Source organism: Hyaena hyaena, unplaced genomic scaffold (genome assembly GCF_003009895.1).
Source record: "Hyaena hyaena isolate Hyena2069 unplaced genomic scaffold, ASM300989v1 scaffold_3, whole genome shotgun sequence".
NCBI lineage: Eukaryota > Metazoa > Chordata > Mammalia > Carnivora > Hyaenidae > Hyaena > Hyaena hyaena.
Genome location: NW_024080635.1, coordinates 1857845 through 1873652, shown reverse-complemented (window position 1 = coordinate 1873652; position 15808 = coordinate 1857845).

Below are 15808 nucleotides of genomic sequence, written 5' to 3'. Positions count from 1 at the left end.
TGGGAGATCCAAACATTAATTGTCCTATATACCCTACTTGCAGCCAAATACATACACCCTGTGTCCCAAACTTATACTTGCTTCCCAATTAGCACAAAGCAGCTATCACTCCTGTAATAAAAAAACTCCTTGGGGCACCTGGGTGGCTCAGTTGGTTAAGCGTCTGACTTCGGCTCAGGTCATGACCTCGCATTTCGTGGGTTCAAGCCCCGTATCAGGTTCTGTGCTGGCAGCTCAGACCCTGGAGCCTGTTTCAGATTCTGCTTCTCCCTCTCTCTCTGCCCCTCCCCCTGCTCATGTTCTGTCTCTCTCTCTCTCAAAAATAAATAAACTATAAAAAAAAAAAAAAACCTCCCTGGGCATCTGGGTGGGTCAGTCGTTTAAGCATCTAACTTGAATGCACAGTTCTCCCAGTTCATGGATTTGAGCACACGTCGGGCTCTGTGCTGACAGCTCAGAGCCTGGAGCCTGCTTTGGACTCTGTGTCTCCCTCTCTCTCTGCCCCTCCCCCACTCATGCTCTCTCTCTCTCTCTCTCTCTCTCTCTCTCAAAAATGAATAAAGATTTTTAAAAAATTCAAAAAACACGCACCCTTACCCCCCAAGGAAGGAACCCCAGAGCCTTGACGTGCCTCCTCTAGCTATCTCAAATTTCCTTCTCAAATATCTGCACTCTGTGAGGAAATGGTGAAGTTAATCTCCCTGCACAACCACCTGGAGACAGTAGTAGGGGAAAGGGAGAAGAGGAAATATCTAAAATGTGTAAATAGACACATCAAGGTGGGAAGTTCAAGTAGAGGCTATAATTGTCGCCTCCATAACCCATTTTAAGGCCCATGTTGTATTTATGGCTTTCCTTCTTCACTAGATCTATTTCAGGTTTCTCCTGCTTTCAGTCAGCAATGGACGGCCAGGTTCTTGACCCACAGAAGGGACTCAAGCTTTGATTCCTGAGAGATCTGTGCCCTGGGGGATCCTCTTGTATGGAACTGCGACAGTCTTGCTGTGACTCTGATCACAGGATTTGTACTAGGAATAGGGTCATGCGAGAATACAGTTAAGTCTTTCACTAAGCTTCCTTGCCCCCACTGTGTGGTAACAACTTATCTCCCCTTGATAGCCAGAGATTGTCACCCCAGAAAAGACTTTGATTTCTTTTTTGCTTGTCTGCTCAGGGGCATGAGGTGCTCAAAATGGTTGGGTGGCAGTTTCAATTTCCAGTTTGGTGGGAAAACTGTGTCACTTGGTGGAGGCATTCATCCCTCAGACACTACGGGCTTTTAACACACCTCTCCTCCCTATAGTCATGAGGCCAAGAAGCAAATAGTGTTTGAGTGTCTGAAACAGTTTCATTATGAGAGAGCCACTCCTACATCTAGCCCCTTGGTTCCTGAACTGCTCTCTGGTTAAAGGAGAAAAAATAGGTACCCTGGTCCAGAGCATGGCTGTATCCTATGGATGGCTCTCTCTCGCTCACGAAGTGTTGTCTAACAGCTGTACCTTACTTGGAGCTTCAGAAGCCCTTTCCATCATGGTAGGCTGCTGACTCACAGAGCACCTGGTAAGACCAGCGAATCCTGCAAGTATCTCTACACTTCTTGTCTTGCAAAGTCATGTCCATGGCTAGAAACAATATTTGGAGAGATAACAAGCGTGTGTATTAAGTCCACAGATGGAGGTCTGGCAAAGGCATGTGAGGCAGGAAAAGCAAATCCGCATCCAGAGGAAGCACCTGTTCTAGTGAGACGAGTTCCCCACGAGGAACATGGTCCTATGTAATCCATCTGCCATGGTGTAACTGGCTGGGTTCCTCAAGGAATGACACCAAATCAAAGGTCCAGGGCTGATTATGGCTGTGGGCAAACTGGGTGTCAGTAATGGTGGCTGCCAGGTTGCCTTTTGTGAGGGGATGTCCCTCTTCTCTAGCCCATGCGTCGTTCGTCTCCACTCCCGTCCTCATGGTCCTTTTTCAATGAACCTGTTGAACGAGAGAGTTGGACTGGCTGGGGGACAAGGCCATCTAGTTAACATCTACAGAACATTCTATTTGCTGACTATTAAAAGCTTCCCCCATAGTTGAGGCCTATAGTGAGTATTTGTGTGGCATACATGGTATCTCATGATCTGGGACCGTTCTAAGAAATTCATCTCTCTCAAACCTTTGTCACGAACTTCTAATCTTGTAAGACTCTCAGCTGTTCAAATCATTAGTCATTGCCCATCCGCTGGTACAGGTCCTGACCTCGGGCCATCTCTTCTTCCAGGCAAAGTGGGGAATGAGACGTACTGCTTACAGTTCTGCCCTGATGAGGGGTCTCCTTCTCCACTATGCCTCAGGGCCACTTCTTGCTGTTTCAGAATCTGTCATCAGAAAACCAGGCTCTAGGTGCGCCTGGGTGGTTAAGCGACTTTGGCTCAGGTCATGATCCCACGGTTCGTGGGTTTGAGCCCCGTATCGGGCTCTGTGCTGACAGCTAGCTCAGGGCCTGGAGCCTGCTTTAGATTCTGTGTCTCCCTCTCTCTCTTTGACCCTCCTCTGCTCACGCTGTCTCTCTCTCTCTCTCAGAAAAAGAAAGAAAGAAAGAAAGAAAGAAAGAAAGAAAGAAAGAAAGAAAGAAAGAAAACCAGGCTCTAATATTTCCCCTTTCACAGTGGAGCCTGTGTACTCACTCACATAGCTGGGAACATTCCAGCAGGCTATCCTTGCTCCTCTGTCCCCAACCTTTTGTTCCCAAGTCCCTCAAGTAGTTTCCTTCATTGGCCACTACTTATGATTCAGCGTCGATCCTAATTTCAGGCCATCTCTCCTTCTAGACAAAATGGAAAACCACATGCCCTGCTCCAAATTCTGCCACCAGGACACTTTCCTTCCTCTGCTGTCCTTCACGGTCATGCTGAGTGGGCTGATCAAACCACAGCCGTTCATTTCTGGCTGGTCCCAGGACACCGTAGAGAGCCATGCATAAAGCAATTCCACATTTTTTCACTCCCCAGTCACTTGGGCTGACGTCACTGCAGCAGTGTGGCAGGAATGGACACATGGCGAGTGGGTCCCACTTATGGACCCTTTCCCCGAGGGAACTGCTGGGCAGAGGGGTCAGATGGCAGTTCATGATGGGCAGCTCAGGTTACAAGGTCACCTGGGGTGCCCTTCCATCAGGTATGCAGTCTACCGGAACCCAGAGAAAACCCACAGAAAACCCAGAGAAAACCCAGGAGATATTCCTCAAAAGAAAAATACTCACTTATGAAGGAAGCATGGCTTTGCCTCCAACCCCTAAGGGCCTGTTTACAGTGATCCATCTATCAGTGTCTTTGGTATTCCTCATGGAGCACTCAGATTTACCTCAGGCACTCCGAACAATGGTCTGTTCAGTCATCAGGTCCAAAACGCTGAACTATGTGAACTGTGTGGCCTGGACCAGGTAGGGAGGCTTCTTCTGCCCTCTCTTGCTCTGTGCCTTACTCACAGCTGGAGACTGGCAAATGTGTTGGAGCATCAGGATGGTGCTTCCAAAATCCAAAATGACCCACCAAGCACCGGGGCTTCTTCTAAGAGGTAGGAAATCCAAAGTACAGCAACCCGTCCTTTGCTTTGGAGGGAATGTCCCAAAGTATCTCAGAACATGTGACACCCAGAATTTTAATGAAGTGGCAGAGCACTATATTTTCATTTGATTTATCTTCCACCTTTTGGCACCTGCTTTCCTTCCTTCCTTCCTTCCTTCCTTCCTTCCTTCCTTCCTTCCTTCCTTCCTTCCTTCCCTCCCTCCCTCCCTCCCTCCCTCCCTCCCTCCCTTCCTTCCTTCCTTCCTTCCTTCCTTCCTTCCTTCCTTCCTTCCTTCCTTCCTTCTCTCTCTCTCTTTCTCTCCCCCTCGCCTGTCTCTCTCTCTCTGGTTCTATCAGTATGGGGCCATCAGTGTGAGAGCCTGTGGGATGAAGTGACAGATACTTGGGTTGAATCTTGACTTCTATTCCATCCTCCTTCTATCTGGGGAGGTATAAAGCTAAAAACACTTCCCAAGCTCCCTTTCAATGGAGGTTCTGGATGTAAATCCAATTCCTTCAAGTAGATGCACCCACATGAGATTTGGGAAAGCAGAAGTAAGGCAGAAGTCATGTCTCTGCAGCTGTGGCTGCTGGCAAGCATAATCTGTTTGAAAGACCTGGAGCAGTTTCTGGTTTTTCTCACTGGACTGACTGATACGGTAGGGTCAAGGCTCCTGCAGACTAAATTAGGGCATAGAACAGCAGGTGGGCTTTTCTCTGAGACAGGATTATAAAACTAATTGCTTTTCATATATTCTTTGTCATAGTGGAGAAAAATGCATTTGCCTGATCAAGTTCTGGGGGTTGTACTGATATCTGCCCTCCCCAAAGCCACATCTGCATTTGCAACTGGGGCCACCATTTGATCAAGTTTAAACTATTCTTCTGCCTTCTTCAAGACTGTCTTTTCCAGTTCCCTAACGAAGACACTGATATAAATGTGACAGAAATCATCACTTCCACATATTTTAAGTCTTTAATGGTAGCATTAATCTTTGTGATGGTCTCAAGATCTTTTATTTTAATTTACATTTTATGGGAATTACGAACTTCAATGACTTGCACTTTGTTCTTCTTATAATAAAAGCTGTTAACCAACCAATGGCCTGAGAGCCAATGCAGGACTCTGCCAGCAGTTTAAGATATTCTTTTTTTTTTTTTTAACGTTTGTTTATTTTTGAGAGAGTACATGTGGCAGAGGGGCAGAGAGAGAGGGAGACAGAAGATCCAAAGCAGGATCTATGCTGACAGCAGCAAGCCCGATGTGGGGCTTGAACTCACAAATCGTGAGATCATGACCTAAGCTGAAGTTGGTCGGTCAACTGACTGAGGCACCCAGGTGCCCCTTTAAGATATTTATTCTAATTATACAAATGAGGAAAAACTAGCAGATGGATTTAGGGGCTAGATCTATCCTTGAGTGGACTTTGGTCAAAACTCCATTTATCACCAGACTCCCTATGCTTCCTATTTTCTCTGGGTGCTTAGCCCCTCACCTGTCCCACTGTGATTTCCCTTGGACTGGCAGGGCCAGAAGCCTGCAAACTACATTTCCCAGACTCCATCGGTAGCTGAGTCCCAGTTAGGTTCTGCCAATGGGAGGCACTTGGTCATATTTAAAGGTGGGAGGAAGGGAGAAGCCTTTCTGCTTCAGGAGGTAACTTGGCTTTGGCAGCAGTGGGCCGTCCGGCACCGTCAGTAGTGAGCGTGGGGGTGTAGGCTTTAGCCCACAGGCAGCAGCGATTTCCTGGGCTCTGGATAATGCTATCTCTCTCCCTCATTCTTCAGTATTTCCAAAATCTTTGTGACCAAACCCCCGCATTAAAGTGTTCTCTGCTTAAAATATGTACGGTGGTCTCTGATTTCCTGATTAGACATTGATCCATACATTTCTGTAATGCCCACCCTCTAGTGCAGCACAGAAGCATCTTGAGTACCCAGGAATTTGTGTGGCCGTTGTCTGATTGTTCCCAAAAGGTTTGAATTATTTGAACACAAGTTCTTTGGAGAAAGACAGGAGAAAGACTCATGGTATGGTCCTGCAGGTTATTGTTGGGAATTCCTTAAGGATCCCTAACTTTCTTTTTATTCAGTGGTCTACACACCTGAACCTACTCAGTTATGGACATTGGATGAAAATCAAAACTCTCTATTGGGGCGCCTGGGTGGCTCAGTCAGTTAAGTGTCCAACTTTGGCTCAGGTCATGATCTCATGGTTTATGAGTTTGAGCCCTGCATTGGGCTCTGTACTGATAGTGTGGAGCCTACTTGCAATTCTCTCTCTCTCTCTCCTCGCTCTCCTTCTATCTCAAAAAAAAAAAATTAGAACAAAACTGTCTGTTGCATCAAGATAGGACTTTGTTCACTGGGCATGGAAGTATTTTTTTTTTCTGTTACTGTTATAAAAATTAAATAGGAATTTAGTAGGCTGTCCCTGATCAGTTAGTTGTTTCCAAAAATCTCTGGATCAAACCACCCTGATTTCATGCCAACCCTGCTGCTTATTAGCAACACTTCCTATTTTGTATTCGTTGGGTAACTGCCACCACTAAGGCTGTATCATTCCAGAGTCCTCCCTTCCTCCTTGAGATGAGAGTACATTTCAATTATAGACTCATCCACCATCATTCCTGGCTTAGAGCTGATGGTCAGTAAAGTGCTTTTTAATGATTTTGGCACTTCCTTCATCAATTGTCCTTTGGCTTTGGTAAAGGAGGTGAATTCTGGGCCTTTTCAAGGAATATAATTATTGGGTTGGTCAGCAAGATGCATAGACAGACTCAATAAATCATCCTGACTCCTGAGATCTTTGAATTTATTCCTCTGGTTTATGGCAAGAGATATCCACTGTCATACAAATTGATGATAGGTCAGTATTGTATGCAGGTTTGCATAAATCAACACTTCAGTTGCTAGAATAACAGCTACCAGCCATCAGAGGAAGATCACCGGATGCAGACTCTCCAGTGAGTATACCCAGACCAATAAATTCATTTTGATCTGAAATCACATTCAGGCTTTCCTTATTTAAGTACCCTCCAGATTCGCCTCCATAAATAGTCCCCTGCCTTCTCATCAAATAAAATAGCAGATGCCTGCAATCGCTTTCTTTGCGCAGACCTCCTTTTCCCTAGTTTTTGTCTGCTTTTCACCCTCCAAGACATGTTATGCTTGGACTTTGGTTCTGGCCAATGGACAAGAAGGGACTTAAGTTTTTGTCAGAAATGAAGGTTCAATCTTTTTTTTTTTTTTTAAATTTTTTTTTTTAATGCCTTTATTTATTTCTAGGAGAGAGAGAGAGAGAGAGAGAGAGACAGCGTGAGCAGGGGAGGGTCAGAGAGAGAGGGTGTCACAGACCGAAACAGGCTCCAGGCTCTGAGCTGGCAGTCAGCACAGAGCCCGATGCGGGGCTCGAACCCACGAACCGCGAGATCATGACCCAAGCGAAAGTCGGACGCTCAACCGACTAAGCCACCCAGGCGCCCCAGGTTCAATCTTATCAATTAAGGAAGGATGGAATTCTTCAGGTATAGGAGGAGGGAACACTTCCTTGGAGCTCAGCAGACAACACTGAATTCTTGCTAAGAATAATCCAGTCTCATAATCTAGATTACATTTATTAGAAGAACTTCTCTTAATTGACCACTTAACTGACTTGCTGAATTAACTGATAGTCCCCATGATCATTTTTTCTCCACACTTAAAAAAAAATTATTTATTTTGAGAGAGAGAGAGCTTGAGAATGGAAGGGCAGAGAGAGAAGGGAGGAGAGAAAATCTCAAGTGGGCTCCACTGACAGTGCAGAGTGCACAGCCTGACGCAGGGCTCGAACCCATGAACCAGGAGATCCTGACCTGAGCTGAGATCAAGAGTCAGAGTCAGACGCTCAACCAACTGAGCCACCAGGTGCCCCCTCCACACTTTTTTAAAAAATTAAGGTAAAATCCACCTAACATGCATTCAATCATTTAAAAGTGTACAAGTCAGTGGCATTTAGTGTATTCACAACGCTGTACAACCACCACCTATTTCTAGTTTCAAGTGTGGGGCTTTCTGAGTACAGAGCTCTGTGTGATCTGCACAGGTGGAGAACCGGTTAAGCTGGTCTGCCTATCACCCACCCCCTGACCCCGGTGGTTGTCCTCTTGTTTCTTAGGCACATCCCAAGTTTTTATTTTTATTTATTTATGTATTTATTTATTTATTTATTTATTTATTTTTAATGTTTTATTTATTTCTGAGAGAGAGAGAGAGAGACAGCGTGAGCAGGGGAGGGTCAGAGAGAGAGAGAGGGAGACACAGAATCTGAAGACAGGCTCCAGGCTCTGAGCTAGCTGTCAGCACAGAGCCCGATGCTGGGCTCGAACCAACGAACTGTGAGATCATGACCTGAGCCGAAGTCGGACGCTTAACCGACTGAGTTACCCAGGAGCCCTTCCCACCGTCCCAATCTGTCTTTAGAGCCTTCCTCCCAGCTCTTTCCCTGCCTGGAATGCTCATCTGTTTAACCTTAGCATGGCAGCTAAAAGGTTGCCAACTCAGAGAGGCCGTCCTTGACCTTCAACCCGACAGAGCCACCAAAGCACTTTGTTGGATCACCAGCTGTTTCAATTCTTCGCCATGCACTTCATATATTTCCTTTTTTTAAAGTTGTTTTTTGGTTATTAGCCATCTCCCCCTGTTACGGGTTGGACTCTACTCTGCACCCTTCACCCCATTCCTGTGTTGAAGTCCTAACCCCCAGCACCTCAGAATGTGACCTTGTTTGGAAAATAGGGTTGTTGCATATGTAATAATTCATTGAGATGAGGTTGTACTGGGGTAGAGTGAACCCCTAATTAAATAGGACTAGTGACTTTATATACAGGGGAAATCTACACACAGAGATCTATACAGGAAGAACATAACATAAAGAGGGCCAGCTACCAGTCCAGGAGAGAGGCCTGAGACAGATCCTTCCTTCAGAGCCCTCGGAAGGAACCAACCCTGTCCACACCTTGACTTCCAGCCTCCAGAACTTCGAGGCAATGAATTTCTGCTGTGTAAGCCAGCTTGTAGAATTTTGACACAGCAGCGCTAACAAACTGATACACCCGCTGTGAGAACGGAGCTCCTCGAGAGTGGCAAGCTGGTGTGTCTTGTTCACAGCTGTCCCCACAACATGCCTGCACTGTTCCTGAGCACCAGGTACCGCTCTGTAACTGCTTCACTTGCATACATGACCCTGAAAGCTTTTCAAGGGAAGACGGTTGTCGCGGTGTTCATAAAAACAAAACAAAACAAAAAACCTGTTGAGTAGATGAAACCATTTCATTTTTTCCAAAATTTCTGCGGAACGCCGGCAAGTAAGGTGTGTGCGGGCTGATAGAGCTCTTATTCCCCGGGCCACTTTAATATGCACGTCGTGCTTTCAGCTCTCCGGACAAAGACGTCGACCCTCGCAGGTCCCTCGAGTAGGACTCAAGACCGAACCGAGCTCCAGCCCTGTTCAAGCTCCGGTTCTTGCCCCTTTTGGCATCTCGGGACATGTAGTTTTGTCCACTGCATGTTTGCGGAAGAAACGGACGCTGAGACCACAACTCCCGTCACCGCGCGAGCACTGGCGCCATCAGAGCGCAGCCTCAGGAGGGGGCGCGGGCGCCATTGACTAATCCGCTGGCCGAAGGGCCCGCCTCCCCGAGCCTAGGAGCCCCTGTGATTGGTCAGCTGCCTCGCCTCTCACGGACCGGGCTACAGGTGAATGAAAGGGGGGTGTGTCGGTGTGCCGTATCTCAGCGGCCGCAAGGCTGGATCCCGCTGAAAGGTGAGAGCAGAGAAGCGGGTTCGCGCTACCTCTTTCATTGGTTTCGGGAGAATTCGGGGCGCCCAGGAGGTCCGCCTTGGGTGAGGGGAGCGGGCAGAGAGCTCTCCTCTTGGTCGGCCTCCCATCGACCACCCGGCCCTGGCTGCCCTCGAGACCCGCGCCACCCGAACCTGAGCTGGATGACCGACCCTTCCCTCCCTCTAGAGTGGGGAGCGGTGGCGTGGCGCGGCGGCAGCTGTCCCCCCTTCCCTGACATTGGGCTGTCTCCCCGCGTCGTCCAGCCGGGTGGTCCTGGCGCCCGCCCATTGCGATGGTGCCGGGGCGCGAGGGCTCGGCCAGATTGGGGCAGTGCCCACCGCAGCGATGGTCACTCTGTCTGCAGGGGGCCACGAGAGGGGCAAGGCCCTTGTTCCCCACCCACAGGAGCCAAAGAGCGGTCCAGTAACTGGTTCCAGTGATCTCCGCAGGGTCGTCTGTCCCTGGAAGGTGGGGAAGGGGGTGGAGACCCCCTTGTCTTGGGAACAATTTAGCAGGTGAACCCAAGGTACGGTTGACCCTGAATTATTCCTGTGGAAATGGAAACTGTTCTCCTGTGCCGTTCCCCTCCACTCCGTGCGGGAGAGGAGTGACCTCCCCAACCCTATGGGGAGTCAGGTTGGGATAACGGTTAAGAATGTCAGCTCTGGGATCAAACCAGTTTTGGTTCCAGTCCTGGATTGGACGTGTTAACTGTAAATCTGAACCTCAGTTGCCTCCCCTGAAAAAGAGGGTATAACGATGCTATCTACGATGATTTCTACTGCGTTGGGTTATTGCGAGGTGAAAGTTACTTAATGCTTGTAAAGTACTGCCTATGGCCCTTCATGAAGAGTGGTGTTCAGCAAATGATAGCAGTGGATGAGCAGGTTTTCATTATCCTCAGGTTGGTGAGACTGAAGGAGTCTTGTCAGAGTCGGTGGGTGGAATTCAAGGCTGGTTTTGGTGCCTGAGGGGAGGCAGTCATGTGATCTGGGTTGCATTCCCTGGGGAATGTGGGCTGTGCTACAGGTAATAAGGTTGGCATCTGCTCTCTCCCAGAAGACATGCACTGTACTTGATTCATTTTTCTATTCCTGGCATCTTCCTTGTATGTAGCCAGGAACCATTGAATTGAATTGAAACAGTGAGAGGGCTGGGGGCTCCCTACCAGTGAGGATAAATGTATTTCTGAGAGCAGGATACCCAAAGAGCTTCTTTCCAAGGAGAAGTAGTGATCCTCAGTATGTCCTAGGTTGCAAGGCACCAAACGCAAGTGATATGAATAAAGATTTCCACAGTATGTGCCAAATGTAGGGTTGGGGAAAGGATTGTGGACAGACTTTTGCCAAGTTAAGGCGTATTGACGTGACCCAACAGAATCTAGATTATTTGCAGAGAGGAAGCCAAAGGAAATGGGCTTGGGGTGTACTATTGCTGGAAAGGAGCATCTTCCAGTGAAAGATGGACATGCCCTGTAGATAAAACTGTTCTTCAACTAAGAAACGTTGGGTCTACACTGGTTTATCTCCCTGATTTGCCAACTCATTATCCCTCTGCCCTTCCCCTTTACCTCTTTTGTTTAAAAAGAAAAAAATGAAAGCAATACATGCACATATTAAATATTCTAACAGGTTGAAAATGAAAAGTGAGGGGCGCCTGGATGACTCAAGTTAGTTAAGCGCCCGACTTTGGCTCAGGTCATGATCTAAAGGTCCATGGGTTAGAGCCCCGCATCAGGCTGTGTGCTGACAGCTCAGAGCCTGGGAGCTGTTTCAGATTCTGTGTCTCCCACTCTCTCTGCCCCTCCTCAGCTCGTGCTTTCTCTCTGTCTCAAAAATAAATAAACGTTAAAAAAATAAAAAAGAAAGAAAATGAAAAGTGAAGGTCTCTCCACATATCTCTTACCCTTAACCTCTGTTCTCAAGGGTATCTGTTATTAACTCTTGCTTGTATAACCTTACATTTTAAAAAATCCTGCTCATGCAGATGGGATCATATGGTACATTTTGTTTTGCCTCTTGTCTTTTTCTCTCAGTATACCTTGGTAACCTTTCCATAATGAACACACACAACTCTGGGTCATTAGAACCATGGTTGCGTAGGATTCTCCTGTGTGATCGCACCCCATTTATTTAATTTGTCCCCTGTTGGTGGACATTCTTTTTACTTTTGTGCTAGTACGAAAACCTGGTAAATGGACATCTCTGAATTTGTAATTTGATGTTTTTTTGGCATCACATCCAAAAGAGTAAATTTTTATGTTGAAATTTCTGGTGCATTTTAAGTTTTAATAAATATTGCCAAATTCCTCTCTAAAATGGTGTTCCAAGCATCAACAGTGGATATTAGCACAGGACAGTTGGAAAATGTGATTTTACCAGTCTGATAGGTTTTCTTTCAGTTCTGAGGAAGGGAGTAAAGTATGGTATTGAAATGTTGCATTTTCCTATATCTTGTTTTTCCCTTCATATATATTTTTTAAGTTGATTTATTTATTTTGAGAGAGAGAGAGAGAGAGAGAGAGAGCATGAGCAGGGGAGGACAGAGAGAGATGGAGAGAGAATCCCAAGCAGGCTCTGAGCTGTGGCAGAGCCTGAGGCGGGGCTTGAATCTCATGAACCCATGAGATCATGACTTGCTGAGATCGAGTTGGACGCTTAACCAACTGAGCCACCCAGGCGCCCCTTCATTTTTTTTAAAGTCTTTTTTATTTTTTAATTTATTTTGAGAGAGAGAAAGAGAGTGTGCGTTCATGCATGTGCAAGTAACCGGGGGACAAAGAGAGGGAGACAGAAGATCCCAAGCAGGCTCTGCGCTGTCAGCACAGAGCCTGATGCGGGGCTCGAACTCATGAGCCTGGTAAGATCAAGAGCTGAGCCACCCAGGCGCCCCTCCCTTTGTATTTTGATTGCCAAAGGCAGCAGCAGGAAGTGCTTGGAGGGCTTGGTTGGAACAGTCAAAAGAAATGTGAATAACAGTGATGCCTTAGTCCTGTGACAACTTTCAGGGCTGATTTATTTGGGAATTTTGCAGATATCTGACAGTTGTCTTCCTTTCTGAAGCAAATGTTAAGTTTAACTACTTTGGGTGAAAAAATTCCAGAAATTATGCCATCAGTTCCTTGACTTTAAAATGAATATAAACAGATAAGAATCTTCTTGAGGACTCAGGCCCATCACTTATAGCCCTGGGCTATAATTTGGTGCTGTCCTAAGGCTATTTTGAATATGTAGGAGCACTTAGTACTGCCTCCCTAAATGGCCTCAGGCTGATGTTTTGAAAAAAAATTCCTGGATCTATTTTTTAAGAAACATTTTTTACTTTCCTAGTTGTCAGTTCTCACTTTTGTCGGTTTGCTTGCTTATAGAGGATCCTCTCTACTTCTCTCCCTAAATGGCTGTCTAGTTTCTAAGTTGAAACAAGTGAAATGCATCACTTGTTATAAATATGTATAAAGTAGGCGTGAACTGCCAGTTAATAAGGTTGTTGTGGGTGTTGAATGATTATAAGCCATGTAGTTAGTACATGGACCATAGGGAATCCATTTTGCCAGTCCAAGAGCCCTTTTTGTGGGGAGGAAGTACCTGGTTTTTGGCTGGTTGGGGTATTGTGGGTATAGCATTTGTAGAAAGGAAGAGCGCTAAGGAGTTGTGAGTTGCGGTTGGCATCTCTAACCAGGCCTTTTGTGATTCCAAGAGAGGGAGGCGACCGTCTTTGGTTCTAGAAACTTCCCTGTACTCAGTGGGTCGGTATGGAAAAGGGGTAGTCATGATTGTTACGGAAACCGAAGTTCTGCTGCTTGCCGCTCTAAAGGTCAATACTCAACAGACAGACGAGTTTTGATTGAAAAAGAATGTGAGTTTCATTCAGAAGAAGCCCAGGGACCTGGGGAGAAAGCAGACTCTTGTCTAAAAGCCAACACTAAGGTTTCTGCCTGACCCAGGGATTTTTAAAGGGATTTAATCAGTTAAGGGAGTACATTGGCCTTTGACATTTCTTGATTATGTGAGGACGTGATGATGCCAGCTACAGAATTATCTCAGTGCTCAGAGGTTGTGCAAGAAGGTCTGGTTCCTTGGTACCAGGGCTTGTGCAAGTGTACTCTGTTCTTTCTGCAAAGGAGGGCAATGTTTGCAGATGCGTCAAGGGAGGTCAGCAAAGTCATTTCTGTGACCTTAAAACAGAAAAACATTTTGCTAAATGTTTGCCGGGCTAATCGGAAAGCTGGGGTGGCTTCAAACAGACTTGCTGGCCTCTGTGGCCTAGGAAAGTTCGGGTCCTTCACTCCCCAAGGCCAGTGGCCCTCAAATCTTAAAGACAGTAAATTAGTTCTGTTACAGATCAAGGGCCTTAAGTCAGCAAGCAAGGACTGTGTTAACGTGAAGTAGGTTAACCCTTAAGACCTAGCTGGAGGGCTGTTACTGGTTGGCTCTATGGTTTGTGTGATGTGAAAAGATGGAGGAGAGAGAGCTCAGAGAACATCAGCGTTTCTCACTAGCAAAAGGATGTTAAACTTGATTTATACCTGTTCTACTTAGTAATTAAGAAAGGAGTATTCCTTTGTACTTACCAAACTTTCTTTGGCCAAAGCACTCTGCCAGGTGCTATGAGGGATAGCAAATGAAATAAGACATGGCTTGTACCTTCAAAGGCTTGTAGTCCCCTGACAGACAAGGGCTAAGACCTAAAGTTTAGAGGTATGAACCAAGGATAGTGGAGTCAATCAGTTAAGAGTTTCTCAGTTGCAAGAGATAGAAAACCCAATTCAGACCAGCCAAGGCAAGAAGGGACATAACTGGCTTCTGGCACAGCATGAGTTGGGGCTCAGATGGTGTCCCTGGGCTCCATCTGTTGCTCCTGCCTGAACTGAGCTGTCATTTTTGTTGGGCAGTTCTCTTGGCAGTGAGGCAACATCTTTGACATCCACATGCCCACCGAGTAGAGTGCTCTTTTTTGGATCCCCCAGTAAACATTTCAATGCTCTTCATTGCTCTGACCAAGCCACGTGGCCATCGCTGAGCTAATCACTATGGTCAGAAGGTGGGATATGTTGATTGTGTTAGCCTCTGTTATATCTAGAGCCTGGGGATGTGGCCAGCTTGATGCCAAACACATTGGCCAATGGAGCACCTGGGTGTGTCAGTCGGTTAAGCAACTGACTTTGGCTCAGGTCATGTTCTCACCGCTCATGAGTTTGAGTCCCACATCAGGCTTTGTGCTGACTGCTCAGAGTCTGGAGCCTGCTTTGGATTCTGTGTCTCCTTCTCTTTCTGCCCCTCTTCTAATCACACTCTCTTTCTCAAAAATAAGTAAAATTTAAAAATTTTTAAAAATTCAAAATACATTGGCCAAGAATGGGGAAAGGGTGGTTCTATCAAAGCCAGAAAAGGTATTAGAACCATAAGAATGATGGATATATGCTGGCTAGTCCAAGAGTCCACCAAATCCTTTCACGAAGTCATAATAAGCGTGTGCCGAGACTGGTAAGTACAGCCTCTGAGTTCTGTATCAGGACTGAACTATAAGTCTTAGATTTAGGTATTATCTATATTTTGAATCTCAGAAAATTTTTAAATGTTTATATTATTTTTGAGAGGGAGAGAGTGAGTGGGGGCGGGGCAGAGAGAGAAGGGGACACAGAATTCGAAGCAGGCTCTAGGCTCTGAGCTGTCAGTACAGAGCCCAACATGGGGCTCAAACCCATGAACTGCAAGATCGTAACCTGAGCTGAAGTCAGATGCTTAACCAACTGAGCCACCCAGGGGCCCCTATATTTTGAGACTTGAAGAAAGTCTAGTATAGGCATAAGAGCAGGATTTCCGAAGGGTAGCTGACCTGGTTTTTTTTTTTTTTTTTTTTAATTTTTTTTTAATGTTTTATTTATTTCTAGGAGAGAGAGAGAGAGACAGCATGAGCAGGGGAGGGTCAGAGAGAGAGGGAGTCACAGACTGAAACAGGCTCCAGGCTCTGAGCCGGCAGTCAGCACAGAGCCCGACGCGGGGCTCGAACCCACGAACCGCGAGATTGTGACCTAAGCGAAAGTCGGACGCTCAACCGACTAAGCCACCCAGGCGCCCCGGTAGCTGACCTGGTTTTAAGTCCTGGCTCTGTCATCTCTGACCTTCTCTATGTCTCAATTTCCTTATTGGAAAAAAGACAATATTGGTATTTTATCATCGGGTTTTTATAAAAATTTTTTGAAAGACTCCATGTAAAACACCATACCATGCCATATGCAGTTAGTTCTAGTTATTTTTATTGTTTTTCATAAATTAACCCAGTTGATAGGCTCTGATTTTTGTTAGATTCCTAAATAGCCCATATCATAAAGGCATTACCAAACCAGTGATTTTGGAAGAATTAGAAAAATTTGGAGCACCTGGGTGGCTGACTCAGTTAAGAGTCTGACTCCGCCCCCCCATGTTTGTTTATTTTTGAC